Genomic DNA, 17258 nt, shown 5'->3' on the forward strand with positions numbered 1-17258 from the left:
ATTACATGCATGCACAATATTTATATTATATATCTATCAATCTGTCTACTTATATATCATCTATTTATCTGATCTAGTGATCTCTTTGTTTTTGGCTACAAAACTTATGACCTTGTCTCCAAAGGGATGGAGGTATTGTGGTGAACACTAGTGGACTATGTTTATGTGCATGTGTGTATATATACACACTAGAATATACATATTATATGCACATACATGTACATATAAATTACCCATATTCATATCTATGTATATCTATTTAATTATGATCTATCTGATATGCTTGTTTTTTTGGCTATAAAACTCATGAAGTTGTCTCCAAAGGGGTGGAGGTATTGTGATAAACATTTGTAAAGAGAAGCCTACCCTAATTAAATCAAAGATTCTTGAATTATTGAAGTATTTCCATAGATCACCTTTTCCATGCTAATAGGAAGAGCCTATAAACCTACTGCTATTTTGATCTCTGGACATGAAAGACATATATATATATATATACATATACACACACACACACACATATATATATTTATATATATTTCATCTGAAACAGGAAATCAGGAGAATATAGGACTCAATTGAGATATTAGTACCTTACAGAGAATCTGTGTGTGTGTGTGTGTGTATGTGTGTGAGAATACCCCTGTCTCATTAATTTTAATTTAGCTTTCCATTTTAAATATAAATTTCCATTTTACTTTATAAAATAAAAAATGTTTTCAGAGAGATGATTTATACCATTTTTATGCCATTCTTTTTTTTACTTCAGGTTTTATCTTGCTTTTTATTTTTAGTGGCATTTAATAGATGGATTTCATTTATGAGGTTAACTTTTAGCCAAAGGTTATTGATAATTTCTAATGATCCTTTATCCTTCAGCATTTCTTATAAAATAATTTTTTGTTTAAATTTTATTTATCAAAATTCCCAAGGTTGGGTTAATATCACAAACATTTCCTTGTGGGGTGGTAAATTAGTATGTTGCTTTAATATCAAACAGCCTGCTATGGCTATTTGCTATCTTTATGAGGCTCATCTGTCAGGTTTTTTAAAAAAAATCACTACTCAATAATCTGTTTAGTTTACTTTATCAAAGGCAATAAAATATTGTAAAGGTAAAAAAATATTGTAATAAAAACTAATGTTATGTGAAATGGAGCAATGTTTGAATTCAGGAATATGGGGGCCATAGGGGGTTTATGACAATTAAAATGACCATTGTGAAACATTGGTATGAAAGGTACAGTGTTTATTTGTCATGTGAGTCACAAATTAGTAACTGGAAAAAATGTTGTTTAGAAAATCAATTGAAATATACCGTTGTGAAATTGGAAAAGAGCACAGAATGCATTACAGTAAAGTTGGAGTGAAATTACCCTTATTTGTAAAACTGGTCACATACTACATATAGTCTCTCATAAAAAAATCAAAATGGGACCTTTGAAGGTTCAGGAGAGGTGGTAGAAGAGTTTCTCAAAGTATTTTAGATAAAATATTCATCATGCCTAGCTATATTCACTTACCTGAAGTGCCTTCTTATGGCATAGTGGTGAGACTGGGTTCTCACAGAGAGCTACAAGCTAAAAGGGATCATACCATGCTAGAAAGATGAAAAGATTCTACTTCATTGGAAAGACTTGGGTTATGGCTCTGTCTTTTATCATCAGTCTAGCTGTGTTTGGAGAGGTTCTTTGCTAGGTTGGCTATAGGGTGCTGAACTTTTCAACCTTAGAAACTCTCAAACATCATCTAGCCCAGCCTGATAAAATTACAGATCTTTGTGGTTATATAGTAGATGCCATGTAACTATGTGTATACCATGTTCTAAAGAAAAGTGGCTGAATTTATTGAATTCTTTTCTTTCCATACTATCTCACTTGGTGATCTCATCTACTCTCATTGGTTTAATTAACATATTTTTACAGATGATTCCCAGATCCCTATACAGAGCTTCTGAGCTCTTGTCCCATATAACTGTGACAACTTGAATTCACTGTCCCATAGGCATCTCAAAGGTAAAATATACTTCCAAACAAGACTTCTTATTTCTTTATCCCTCTTACCTATGCTCAAACCCATCCCACTTCCAAGTTTCCCCATAGCAGTTAAAGGATACCCCCATTCTTCGAATCATCTAAGTTAGCAACAAGGGTTGTTGTTTTACTTCTCATTATTCTTTTTTTTTTTTAGTGAGGCAGGTGGGGTTAAGTGACTTGCCGAGGGTCACACAGCTAGTAAGTGTTAAGTGTCTGAGGCCGGATTTGAACTCAGGTACTCCTGACTCCAGGGCCGGTGCTCTATCCACTGCGCCACCTAGCTGCCCCACTTCTCATTATTCTTAATCCCACATATCTGATCAGTTGCCAAATCTTCTAACTCTACAACCTCATTCAATATTTAGCTGAGATAAAATACAATTTATTGATTACAAATGAACCTTTAGAATTGTTACATGCTTAAAAACTAATATGAAATCAGTACTTTTGTTGTAATCACTTGATTTACGCAATTTGATACTGAATACACAATATTTTTCTTTGGGATTTAATTTTATGTTTTTTCATTAACAATTTTTTTCTCTTTCCCACATTCCCATTGGCAAAAAGAAAAACAAAACTCCTTTAAAATACACACATATTGGGGTGGCTAGGTGGCGCAGTGGATAAAGCACCGGCCCTGGATTCAGGAGTACCTGAGTTTAAATCTGGCCTCAGACACTTAACACTTACTAGCTGTGTGACCCTGGGCAAGTCACTTAACCCCAATTGCCTCACTAAAAAAAATACACACATGTTAATAGCAAAACAAATCCTCACATTGGTCATGTTAAAAAAATATGTGTCTCATTTTGTACCGTCAGTCCTTCACAATAGTGGTAGATAGCTTGCTGCATCATCAGTGCTCTATAATCATGATCAATCATTGCATTGATAAGAGTGCTTGAGTCTTAAAAAATTGTTCAGCTTTTACTATTTTATTATATTCCTATGATACAATTTATTTATTCATTTCACAATTGATGGGCACCCCCTCTAATTTTCAGTTATTTGGCACCTCAAAAAGAATAGCTCTAAATATTTTTGTACATATAAGGTTTTCCCCCTCTTCTTTAACCTTTGGGAAATAGGCCTGGTACTGGTATTTCTGTGTCAAAGTTTATTCACAGGTTAGTAACCTGTTGAGAATGGTTCCAAATTGTTTTCCAGAATGGTTGGACCAATTCACAGTCGCACCAGTATTATTGTTTGCACAGCTACTCCAACATTTGTCCTTTTCCTTTTTGATCAGCATTGTAATCTGATACGTGTGTAGTAGAATCTCAGAGCTGCTTTAATTTAAATTTCTCTATTGGTGTTTTGGAACTTTTTTTTTAAAAAAGTGGCTATTGATCATTTGAATTTCTTCCTTAGAAAACTACCTATTCATATTCTTTGTCCATCTGTCAGGGAGAGTTAACGAGATTTTGACATTTTTTTTTTTAGTTTTTCATGATAAAACCATGCTTACCATATTGAATACCAAATTGTGTTTTATGAACAGTTAGTCTTTCCAGTCTAGCCTTAATTAGAACCAATACGTTTTTGTTAGTGTTTAAGTCAAGTGAATTCTCAGACTACTCATGTCTTGCATACATTTCTTATTCTTTTGTGATGTATGTCATAATGCATGATTTCTTTTTCAATATTCAATCCTCATTTGGAAATTTCTATGATTCTTCTTCATATATATTTACTTATCAATGTTAATAATTGTCTTTTTTTTTTTTTTGGTGAGGCAATTGGGATTAAGTGACTTGCCTAGGGTCACACAGCTAGTTAAGTGTTAAGTGTCTGAGGTCGGATTTGAACTCAGGTCTTCCCGACTCCAGGGCCAGTGCTCTATCTACAATAATTTTCTAAATAGGCCTTTGTGAAGTTGAAAAAACAGTTTTTAAAAAGAGAGGGAAAAAATTGCTTATTCCTTTGAAGAAAAATGCTTCTTATGTGAAAACCACTGGAATATTTAAAAGGGAAAAATACATTTTTATTAATGGAGCTTAATTTTCATTCAAGACTACATAAACCTGTCATAAGGAATGCAGGTAAATGTACAAGATATAGGAATCATCATCAAGCTGTAAATTAACCACCAAAAATGATCCAGAGACTTTTAAAAAACTTCCAGTAGGCGATCTTCAGAGTAGAAGGAAATTCAACTCTTGTGGCTTCCACCTCCTTCTGGAGTCTTTCCTTATTTTCTAAGAGTTGGTCAGTTTTGTAGCAGTGTTTTGTCTTTTTTTGGCATTATTTTACATATTTGCTTGTACTTTCTATTGCACTTTGGTGTGACTGATCCTGCTTCTTTGTAGGTTTAACTGATCCATCAAATAATTGACTTCCCCTTAAAAAAAGTTGCAATTATCTCTAAAATCATCGAAATGTGCTCTTTAAGAGTTATGCTTTGTATATTTCTTTGGAGGAATATCCATTCTGAAAATCCACTGAATTAGAAACACAACAAAAAGATGAGTGAAACATGTTTATGTGGCATGAAATCTAGTGTTCAACTGACAGGAAACTAACTCAAGGTGCAGAAGATACTACCTGGTCACATAATCCAGTTTTACATGGTTAAGGTCAGATTTTTTTGCATATGTAGCACCACGATCCAGTTGTTCAGGGTTAGGAGAGGCACACACACACATGGTCACACACATGCATGACTATTGTCACAAAATGAAAGGCTGTCAAAATTATTGCTTGTTCCAAGTAATTAACAAACCATTGGAGTTGGTTTCCCTGCCTCAAGTCTCTCCTCACTCTAATCCAGTTACTGAAATCACTTTCCTGAAGCACAGGTCTGACCCAAGCAATACACTCCAGTGACTGCTTATCACCTCTAGGATAAAATGTAAACTTTTCTGTTTGATATTAAACTACTTGACAACCTATCTCATCTTACCTATGTAGCCTTGTTATTGTTTTTGTTCGATTGCTCAGTTGGGTCTACCTCTTCATGACTCCATCGACTCTCCTACTTGGTGTTCTTGGCAAAGATACTTTTGCCTTTCATTCTCCAGATAATTAAGGCGTACAGAAGTTAAGTGACTTGACCAGGGTCACACAGCTAGTAAGTATCTAAGACAGGATTTGAACATAGATTTCCTGATTGCAGGCCACTGAGTCACCTGCCTCCTAGGCAAATAGAGGTTTAGTGACTTGCCTAGGGTCACATAGCTACTAAGTGTCAGATTGAATTTAAACTCATTCCTTCCCGATTCTAGACTCAGAACTTTATCCACTGAGCCATCTAACTGCCTTATTATACATAACATTCCCTTTTCATACTATGTAGTTCAGCCAAATTAGTCTTGATACTGTTCCTTATACTTAGCCTTTGTTCTGCTTGTAATGTCTAGAATGTAGTCTTTCCACTTATCTCCTGCTCTAATTTCTGGACTCCTACTTTCTTTCAAAACTTACCTCAAGATCTACCTAATAAATGGAGCTTTCCTTAATTTCTCCAGATGCTAATGTCTTCTCCTTTCCCCTCCTCAATTAGGAAGAGAGAGAGAGAGAGAGAGAGAGAGAGAGAGAGAGAGAGAGAGAGAGAGAGAGAGATGATACAGACTTTCCTAGTGGAATGTGAGCTCCTCAGGACAGGCTTTCACAATGGTCTTTCTAGTCTGGCATATAAAATATTCTTCATAAATTTGCATGTCGTCCTTGCACGGGGGCCATGCTAATCTTCTCTGTATTGTTCCAGTTTTAGTATATGTGTTGCTGAAACAAGCACCATATAAAATATTCTTCATGGATATTTATTGATTAACTCCACACAATAACTTTTACTAGCTTTGCTTCATTTAGGAAAAACAAATGAAAAGACCAGTATTCAGAGCCCCTTCCTCCTTCAGTGAAAGTTCAGCCCATGTTTCTTATGAAAATGGACTGGTAGGGAGACACAGATCATAATGCTAAGAACATGTGGTATTCAGCAGATGCTAAAAGGAAGACAGGATTTCTGTTGCTAGAAGGAGAAATATCTGGTGATAGCAAGCTTTTCTGAATGTTGCACAGTAAGTTCTCTGTGCAATCAACTCCTAAGTGACTTGCTGCACTTCTGTACCAGTGAAGTAGGACAAAATCAAATGAAAGAAACCTTTCTTCCCCTAACCCCCACATCGCCAACTTGGCATTCCAGCACTCCAAAGTAACTGTGATCTCATTGGTGCAGAACATAACTCCTACATTCATGCACATTTTTTTCCTCTCTCAGTGATGGTCTTCTACAAGGTTACCATTTGCTGTCCACCCAGTGTGCTGGGGGTCATCCTTAACATCTATTAATATTATAATGATATTAATAAAGTACATGACCTGTCCATTAGTCACCTCCTTCTTCTCTATATTACCAAAGAATCCATAGCCATAGAAGATTATATGACCAGGTAGCATCTTCTCTTTTTTTCTCTTTTGTTTTACCTTCAGTCACGTGACCCATTGCCATGGAACCAAATTCAGTATAAACTTGGAAAACTATATTAGCATCTCTATACATGTATAGAAAACATCATACTTTCCTTTTTGTAATTATATCTATGTTCATTAGGAAACAAGGCCAATATATCAAAGCATGCAAGCTAAAATTACATTTTAAATTCTCAGATTTGATTTGTGAATAGTTCAGCTTTTTCTTTAAGTGCAAAACTATCACCCCCTTTACATTTGTTAAAATTAACTTCAGTTCTAATTGCTTCTTATCTTGGTAATATGGAACAACATCACCCAAGATTTATTCAAATGGTCATTATCAATTAATATTTTTTTGTTATATGAGGACAGGTATTGCAAAAATATCATACATTTTACTTCCTTAATGCTTTCTCTCTTCAGATAGCATGGCATAATAGATGTAAAGGCATCGCTGAAGCCAAGAAACACTGTCTGAAATTCTGCTTTTAACATTTATTGAGTATGAGACCCTTGGCAAATCAGTTAGCCTCTCAGTTCTCTGGACAATTGTCTAAGACTATATACATTTCAGAGAAGGTCTGCATTGGTAGAGTTTCGTCATCTGGTTATTATTGAAATCATAGATACAGTCCCTATCCCTATATTTAGATAGCACAGTTCCCATATCAATATACATATAATTGCAATTTTATTATTCACATCCACACACACACACATCTTATTATTCTAATAAAATTGTTGTCAGGACTCTTCTCCCAGGTTCCTTGTCCCTTTCAAACTTCAAAAATTCCTTTTGCTTTTAAGGAAAGCTTTTAGATAGTCAATTCTACATTTTCAAGAAGGTTTGTTTTCCATATTAGATCAAATCAACGGAGAGCACACTACATGGAGAATTGCTCAAATACAATTTACTAAAGCATAATAGAACAAAAATAGGCTTGGACAATGCACTTGACTTTGACAGCTTCCATAGCAGTTTTTGTGGACTCAGCTATCCATATTTTATCCATATTTTAAAATGGCTAAACCAAGGTCAACATAAATGCAAAATTAAAAGACAGAATAAAGATGAAAAGACATTAGTGTATCCAATCATGGATAGCTGCAACGCAACTTGCGTCAAGAAGCTGTTGACTCCAAAAAATGGGAAGTAGGTGAAAGAAAAAAAAATTTGATTCTATCAGCCTCGTTGGATGTATTTCACCAGAATAAATAAGCTATTATAAGAAAGAGATCCAAACAGTTCAAAAACAATCTCAAAAAGACAATCACCTTTGAAGTAGAATCAAAGACAACCTTCATTAAGAAAAAAAAAAAAGCTAATTTGCAAAATGTTATATAAGAAATACATGTAGAAAATTGCCAAAAGCACTTTAGTAGAGAAAAAGCATGCCTTGGAATGAGACAACTAAACTTGATCATCTCAGGAATATCTTTAGATTAAAAATGAGAGGAGGGCAAAAAAATGGAAGGAATCTGCTGATAATCTTATAGTGACCTATTTACATTAAAATAAATGGAAAAATCACAATTGTATCCTACAACTTTATCAGTCAATGTGCTATAAAAAGACATAGATCTAATGAATTTCTCTTCTTTTTAAAATCTTTATGGGCATAGTGTATAAAATGCATTTCAGTTGATGAAATCATGAGAAGAGAACAAGCAGATTTTGCATATTATATTGTACAGTAGATCATATAATTGTATTTTTTTTCTTTCAGAATTGAAAGCATTAGAGTAAAGCAAAGGCAAGAGTATTGAGTGTATGCCCAGACAAGGGGTAAAAGAAGAAAGGGAAGCCAGGAAGGAAAAGAAATAGAGATGTCTAGGTAGTATTTCTGGATTCTGGAGAAATGGTTGAAAGAATAGAATTAAGGAAAATTAATAAATTAAGACCCAAAAAGAAAAGTTCAAGGAAGATGAAAAGAAGCAGGTATTTAGTAAGCTGTGGAAACTAAGAAAAGGATAAGTGGAATACATTCATGGGAACAATAAATTTGGGGGGAGAATGGTTTTGTAGAGCAAGTAGATGAAATAAACAGGAAATTAGACAAAGGTGGGGAATATGAGGCATTGTTATAGAATCATTGATTCTAAAGATTAGATTTTGAGGGGTTGTTGTCATTATTGCTACATATAATGATGCTGTGCTAGTATTTAACAGAAGTAAGAAATTAAGATGAACTAAATTTTGGAAATTGCAAAACTCAATGATCACAAACTATTCACTGCTGTAAACCCTATCTCATTAAAACATTCTCTTAGCAATATTCTAGAACAGCAAAGCTACATTAGTGCTCAAAGTTATTAAAATAACCAGAGGAAGGGATTTCAGTATGTTGGATAGAGCCTTTCTGCATGAATTAAGGGAAAATATAAGCAGGAATTGGAAAGCTTAAGCAGCTATTTAAGGATTGGGATCTTATGCAAATAGCAGGAGGAGTTCCTATACCAATTTAGGTCCACCTAAATATTGAAGCAATAAAAAGAAGACAAGTGTCTATAATCAGTATTATACTGAGTGAAGGATTAAGATATTTCAGAGATATTAAAAATTAAGATCAAATTTTTTACATATATGCCATTCTCACAAAATCAATCCATATGGGGATTCAAAGACAAAAACTGAGAAGTCCTTTACTAGATCTTTTGAGCTGTCTTTCTACTCAATTGCAATATTTCGTTTTTCAGTTTCACTTATAGTGAGACTTGTCAATATCAATATGATTCATTACTATTACTAGTGCGTCAATTCATTCTTCAGTGCATAAAGATAATTTTTTGAGTGCCAAAATTAAGTTAATTTTTTTAGATGATTAAAACAGATTTTTAAAGCATTCTTTGCTTTTTCTTTTAAAATAAATCAATGAAACAATCATGACAGATAATATATGCAATATTCTGACTGTCACTACTGACAATAAGGAAGCTTATTTCATTATTGGTCATCTGGGACCAATATTGGTTATTGAAATTGAGCATAGCTGCCTTTTTTTTTTTTTTGGTGAGGCAATTGGGGTTAAGTGACTTACCTAGGGTCACACAGCTAGTAAGTGTCAAGTGTCTAAGGCTGAATTTGAACTCAGGTCCTCCTAAATCCAGGGCCGGTGCTCTATCCACTGCGCCACCTAGCTGCTCCGTATAGCTACCTTTTGATGTTGTTTTTGCTTGCATTATTATAGTAATCGTTGTGTGTTTTCCTCTTGGCTTGCCTTCTTCACTTTGTATCAGTTCATTCAGTTCTTCCTAAGTTTCACTCTCTTGCTCATATTTTTACATTTTTTATGGCATAGTAGTATTTTATTACAGCTATAACCAAACATTGGGCACACATTTGGTTTCTAATTGTTTTCTACCCTAAATTGCTGCCACAAATATGTTGATATTTATGCATATATGTATATAAAAGTGTTTATGTACATATATACATAAGTATATGTCAATATCTATTTATCTGAAATTTTTCTTTCTGTTTTTAAAATTTTCTTTTTATATATGATGTGTAATAGAATTGCTAGGTCAAAGAATTTAATGGAGAAGTTTGTGATATTTTTTGCAAAGTTCCATTCCCTGCCCCCCCCAGTTAGCTATTTTTTTTTTCGTCCTTGGCCTCCATCCCCTTTTTGTTGCTCTGCCACTATTATGGAAGCAACAAAAGGGAGCCCCTTAAGATTGAAGTTAACATGGTCAGAATAATTCATCATTTGTCAGTCAACCTTCTTAGACTAGTCCTTAATAAACTAGTCCTCAAACAGTAGGTTGACTCTGTACCCAGAACCATATTGAAATTCTTTCTGCTTTGCGAATCTTGCCAAAGCTTTCAATCAAATGGCATGTTCTTCAAGTATGTAGGTTTATGCCCCCATGCCAAAACAATGCATCAGTGTAGGACATTGTATTGGTACAGTTAAAACAAACTCTTGTTTTGAATATTAGAAAACTGGATTCTGGTCCTACAAGCTTGTGAGCGTGGTTAAAAGTAGGTATGTATTTACAGAGATGAGGGTGTTACCGTGGATAGAGTGCTGAGCCTGGAGTCAAGAAGGTCAGAGTTAAAATCTGGCCCCAAAGAGGTACTATGCGATCTTGAGCAAGTTGCTTAACTTTGATTTGCCCCAGTTTCGTCCACCATAAAACAAAAATAATAAGCACACTTACTTCCCAGGTTTATTTTGAGGATCAAATGAGATGATATGTATAAAGTGCTAAGCACAATGTCTGGACCATGGTATGCATTATATAAATTCTTTGTCTTATTTTTGTTATTATCATATATGTCTATATTTCCCGTTTATATATCTACCTTGCGTGAGTAGTTTGTAATAGAGCAATACGGAAAAGGAGAGGGTCCAAGGGCATAATGCGTGAGTACTGTTTGGCTGTGTAGGGGACATTCTTCGTAAAAGGATATTAAGAAGTTTCATTCTTAAATTAAATGTATAGTGATTAATGTTTATCCTAACTTTTTTTTTTTAGCAGATGTCAACCATAGTTTCTTTAAAACATTCTATAGGAAAAGGCAAACAGAATATTTGGGAGAAGAAGAATATAATTTGACTCCTAAATATATTAGCTGGTCATACATGTAAATATGAAAAGGCTAACATAGTTTATGATAACGAATCAGCCCTCTATTACATTTTTATACCTAGAATTCATAGAAATGTCTCCATGAATAATTGAGCTTCTAAAATTAAGGCACTGAACTAATTGTTAAAAGTTGTCTTATTTGACTTATGATCACAATTATACTCATAGACTGCGGTCATATCCATAATTATAATTCCAAATTTATCCTGACCATCATGTTGTTTCAAGGGAACAGCCTGAGTTTTATATTATGGGGCTACAAATTACAAGCCTGCTTGTTAGTGGCCTTGACCTTGTGAAAAGGGTTGATCAGGACAACCAAATTATCCTGATGAATTTAAAGGGCTAATAAGGACATTGCTTAGGACTTTGGTTATATGCCTTTCCTTGGTAGAGGAGAACATGCTGATGGAATGAATAAGTGTATCAAGGTCAAATCTAAAATGTAGCCCTTGAACTGTGCTTAGAAGGAAGAGCAGAGGTAGAGTGGGGGAGTTACTGAAGACTTCATTTTTTTAGGAACTCTCTACTCTTTCAGAAGGGAGTCAAGTCATTTTATTAAGTGATTATTATTTCTATGATATTGTTCAGTTGTTTTCAGTTGCATTCAACTCTTTTGTGACCCCATTTTGGGTTTTCTTGGCAAAGATACAGGAATTATTTATGTTAGAAATGCAGCTAACCACTCTTCATGTTGCACCGCTCAAGTGTTGGCAGCCCTCGTGTTGCTAGCAGGTCACTCTTCAACAATCCCAAGCAGGCAGCAGTTGGTGAGTGAAGGCTTTAATCATCTTTGTGAAGATGGGTACTCTTCTGAATGTTCTGGAGAGTGGACTCAAGTGAGGTCCCTCACCTCTATTTATACCCCTCAAGGGCTCCCCTCTGACCAATCACATTAAGGTCTTTTGATACCCCTCATTTACATTCCAGTTATTACAGTTGCTATTTATACAGAATAATAGTAACAGCCTAAGAACCCATCAGGTGGTACCAGTTGACCAATCAGATTTTACAAACTATGATACCAGGCCTTAACCTATTCTGGGCAAGAGTATCTGCTCCCCCTCAGAACAATACTGTGTTAACATACATAACTCTTCAAGAAAGAAAACCCGTCTAGGGGTTTGACCAATCAGATTGCTCCGTTCACTGACCAATCAGATTGCAGCTTTAGGCCCCAACCCCATGCTGGAGTAAAAATGTCCTCATCCCCCACTAAACAGTGCTTGTGTAAACATAACATTTAAAAACAAAACTCAAGTCAGGGCTTGAGCTCTGAGTCATGTGGGGATCACCTCAGGTGCCTCAAGGTGAACTCCCAGCCCAGACAGACTCCCACAAAACCCAGGCCCTTCTTCAGGCCCAGCTCGAGCCTAATGCCCAGGAGCCTTGGCTCCTCAGAGCCCTGTGTGCCAAGCAGCCCCCTGCTGGGAGGTTTGGGGCCACACGGGGTAGGGCCTGAACAGACTTATTCTCTGCCTTTAGGGCTCTGAGAAGAGCCCAAATATAGTCTTTTCTCTCAATTTGCCATTCCATTCTCCAGTTCATTTGATAGATGAGAAAACTGAGGCAAACAGGGTTAAATGACTTGCTCAGGGTCACACAGTATGTGTCTGAGGCCAAATTTGAACTCAGGATCTTCTTGACTCCAGGCCTAGTACTCTATACTTTGTGTCACCTACTTGTCCTGATTATTCTGTGTCAAGTATCCAAGTGCCAGTGCAAGGAAAAAAGGCATAAATATACACTCTCTGATCTCAAGGAGCTCACATCCTAATAAGAGAGACAACATACAAACACCTGTGTACAATCAAGGTACAAATAGGGTAAAATGACAGTAATCTAAGAAGGAAGGCAATAACATTAAGGAGAACTGGGAAAAGTTCTTAGTGAGAGTTGAAAGAATCCAGAGGATTCAGGAGATAGAGACATGGAATCAGAATATTCTAGGCATGGGGCAATAGTCAGTGAAAATGTACACAGTTGAGAGATGGAGGGTCTAACATGAGAAACAGCAAAGAGTCCAGTGTCACTGGATTGCAAGGTATCTAAAGGAGAATAAATTGAAAGAAGACCAGAAAGGCAGGAAGGACTTTTTAGAAAGGTTATAAAGGGCTTTAAGTGGCAAAGAGTATTTTATGTTTGATCTTGGAGGTAATAGGTAGTCTTTGGAGTTTATTGAATAATAGGGGGTTCAATGGTTGGACCTGAATGTTAGGAAGATCAATTTGGCAGCTGGAATGGGGAGAGATGTGTGGAAGGGAGACCAATCAGAAGGCTACTGCAATAGTCCAAACATGAGGTGATGAGGGCTGGTAGCAGGACTGTGGCAGTGTCAGAGGCAAAAAAAAAAAAGTATGTACGAGAAATGTTCCAAGAATCTACATGACTTTACAACAGATTGGATATAGTAAATGAGAGAGAGTGAAGAGTTGGGGATGAAATCTAGGTTTGGAGCCTAGATTACAAGTATATAGATGGTGGTGCTCTGAATGTAATAAGAGAACTAGGAAGAGGGGAGGGTTTAGGAAGAAAGATAATGAGTTCGGTGTTGGGGCATGTTGGGTCTGAGATGTCTATAGGTATCCAGGAAATATAGATACCTTATGAATTTCAATTAAACTGGTGTACTCTATCTTCCTCAATCCTTTAAAAATGTTCAATGTTTTATTGAAAACAATATTAAATATCATTAGTGATCTTAAAATAATTCATTCAATGAATAAAATATAAAAATCCTTTATCTGTTATTACCACCATTTTCTCCTCCTAATACAATCTTCAGTATTACCATTATCTTAAAACATTTTTTATTTCTCCTTTTTACTTATTTAATATTTTATTTTCCCGTTGCATATAAATGCATTTTTTACATTTTAAAAACATTTTGAGTTCCAAATTCTCTTTCTTCCTCTCTTCCTTCCCTCCCCCCTCATTGAGAAGGCACACAACTTAATATAGTTTATACTTGTACAGTCATGCAAGACAAATTTCCTTATCAGTTTATTACAAATTCTTGAATTAATAAGTTATCTATTATTATTTTTGAGTAGTTCTAGAATGACTTGAATTCAGGTCTAATCCTTCTCCCACAAGAAGAAATCTTTTTTTTTTTTTTTTTTGGTGAGGCAATTGGGGTTCACACAGCTAGTAAGTGTCAAGTGTCTGAGGCTGGATTTGAACTTAGGTCCTCCTGAATCCAGGACCAGTGCTCTATTCACTGCACCACCTAGCTGCCCCAAGAAGAAATCTTTATACGTATTTGAATAGCCAATGGGACACATCTCTTGGGACATGTAACCTGCTCTTGTAAAACTTTTAAACCGTATCAAATTTTATTCACATTAATTATTGACTCCCTTTTGAAATTCAACTTTTCATTCTCTCAGGTATTCATCTTTGTTCTAAAATATGTCCCTAGAGTCTGCCATGGAGGCTTCTTTCTGGCTGTGCTTTTGTAGATAATATCTCTATTAAAAGGGATGAAATTGTTTCATTTAAAATGTCTTTAAGAAAAACTTCATCCAAGATGGGCATTGCCTTTTTAAATGAAATATATTTTCAGTTTAGTACATATGAGCTGTACAATCAATTTAACAATCTTCTCTCTTGGGTCAATTTTCCTTTTCTTTTAATACAGTTTTTATTGGATTTTCTGAAATATTCTAGAAAGAAACATTGGGGAAATAGTATTGATACAGATGGTGGTTCATGCCTTGTTCTGAGTTTCAGACAATTTGTGCCAGTACTCATCTACAGTGACTCACTCTCATTTTGCTGACTTTGCCTAGAATTTGCTTTCCATGGATTTATTTGTATCTCTTGGGGTTAATGCAGTTAAGATTTAGGGTGGCTTACTTTCTTTTATAGAATTCTTCAGTGCTAGCAGTAGTGTAGTAATTCTATCAATAGGCCAATCTTGTACATTTTTCTTTCTTTCTTTAACATAACTACAATACTACAGCTTTCAGTGTTTCTCTGTGCCTACAAGAATGAAGATTTAAAGAAAAGGAAGCAGCTGGAGCCTAACAAATGTTGAGAGTTCCTATGATGAGTGTGTGTTTGTGTGTGAGTGTGTGTGTGCGTGCATGTGTGTATAGATATAGAAGTCACAGCAGTGGGGAATTCCTGCTTTCTCAATTAAAAACACCAGCTCATTCTTTGCCTTGAAAGTTTGCTTTCTTTGACTATGTCATAATTAAGGGATACTAACTTCTTCAGTTATTTTTTCTAGGAGTATGTTTGATCAGCAATGGTTATAATACTGTCATCCTTTCTTCTGATAAATAATGTCAGTGACCTTAAACTTCTATAATGCTCCATTGAGGGGCAGCTAGGTGACGCAGTGGATAAAACACTGGCTCTGGATTCAGGAGGATCTGAGTTCAAATCCCACCTCAGACACTTGAGACTTACTAGCTGTGTGACCCTGGGTAAGTCACTTAACCCTCATTGCCCCACAAAAACAAAACAAAGAAACCCCCAAACCCCAAAAAACTAACAAAACAAAACAAAACAAACCCCCCCAAAACAAAAACCAACCAAACAAATATAACGGTCCATTGAAAGGAGTGGTACCTGAGAGATGTTTTAATGGCAAGAGTTCTCTTTCAAAGCTTGGGGTATTCTAGGGAGTCAGAAGAGCATGGAGGAAGAGGAGAAAAGAGATAAAAGTGGAAGGAAGAAAGGAGACTAAAAGAGTGTTCAAATGTGGAGAGTATGTGAAGGACTGATAATGGAACTTTTGATTTATAGTTGGTTCACCTAGGTTCAATCGTAGTCCTACTATTTCCTAGAATAGCTAGGTTCAATGTGATCTAGGTCTAGTTACTGCCTTTCTCAGTTCCTCAATTTCTCCATTTGTAAAATGAAAACATTGTACAAGATGATTTCCAATTCCCCTTTTTTAGATCTAAATCCTTTGACCTCTTTACCTTATCTGCCAAGTCAAAAACCTTGTCTATGGGTTGAATAGCAAGCACACTTGCCTTCCAAATGCAATTTAAAGTGTTGAGATTAATGCCTATACATTAGGAAAAAAGAGAGGCATAAAAAGCATGAAGTGTGGTTAAAGAGCTGCACTAAGAACCAGGAAGATACAAGTTCAAGCCCTACCTCTGACAGGTGCTGGCTTTGTGATCATAGCGTCAAACCCACATAGAACCAGGGGCCACTATACCTAACATAAGGATCCCTATTCATTTCATGTTAACTTAGAAAACCCCATGTTAATATTATCTATGTTCCATTTTATTTCTATGTATTTTGTGAAATATTTCCTAATTGCATTTTTTGGTAATATTTTAGGATAATGTCAAGGTTTTATTTTATTTTATTCTTTTCAGGGCAATGAGGGTTAAGTGACTTGCCCAGGGTCACACAGCTAGTGAGTGTCAAGTGTCTGATGTTGGATTTGAACTCAGGTCCTCCTGAATCCAGGGCCAGTGATTTATCCACTGTGTCACTTAGCTGTGCCCGCCCCCCCCCCAATTACATTTTAATATGGTTCCTGCCACAGTTGGGAATGTTGTAGGTGAGAATGTGAAATACTTTTGCTCTATTCAACTTTAAGGCTGTAAGTTGAAGGGAAACTGCCAAACTGTATTGATAGAGGTAGTTATCTCATCCAGGAGTTCCTATACTAATAAAATGAAAAATTCTTTCTCCCTATCAAGATTTGTTTTACCAGAAGTTGGTTCCATATCTCTCTCAGTTCTGCCTTCCCCATAGTAATTAAGTTTGGGCAAACAGTTCTTAGGGTTAAATAGTCTGGAATCTGAGACAAACACATTCTATAGTAAGTACCTTTCTTTCCTCCTTTTCCTTATCTTTGTCATATATAACTTCATACTTTAACATAGAGATGAATCCAAAACTTAGGTATCATGCAGATACCTGAGGTATGAGCAGATACCCCTGAGTGACTACTTGTTTTCTTTTTAAAGGAATAATTTATTCTTAACATTCTGTTCATACATGTTGTAAGGGACTAAAATTCTAGCTAGTCTGTCTAAAATACCTAATGAGTGGTCGCCAATAAATTATAAGCTTTAGCAAGAGTTAGACTTTTAAGCATTTATTAAGGAGAATAAGAATTTGGTAAAGAGAGGGAGAAAGGCCTAGATTCATCTATCTATTAAAGGGAGAGAGCATTCCTAGCTCCACTCTCAACCAGAGTCCTGATGAAAGAGAGCGAGAGCTCCAGCTTAA

General features: G+C 35.6%; 1 protein-coding gene and 1 non-coding gene across 2 annotated transcripts in view; one reads left to right on the forward strand and one right to left on the reverse strand.

Moving 5' to 3' along the window:
- The window catches only part of ABCA13 (ATP binding cassette subfamily A member 13), a 506393-nt gene that overhangs the window by 291321 nt on the left and 197814 nt on the right, over positions 1-17258 (forward strand). The gene's annotated exons all lie outside the window — the stretch shown is intronic.
- On the reverse strand, positions 5669-5775 carry LOC122737603. Its single transcript, XR_006354423.1, has one exon. It is a non-coding gene; the product is annotated as a U6 spliceosomal RNA (small nuclear RNA).

The sequence above is a fragment of the Dromiciops gliroides genome, chromosome 1 (genome assembly GCF_019393635.1).
Source record: "Dromiciops gliroides isolate mDroGli1 chromosome 1, mDroGli1.pri, whole genome shotgun sequence".
In the NCBI taxonomy this organism is placed as follows: Eukaryota; Metazoa; Chordata; class Mammalia; order Microbiotheria; family Microbiotheriidae; genus Dromiciops; species Dromiciops gliroides.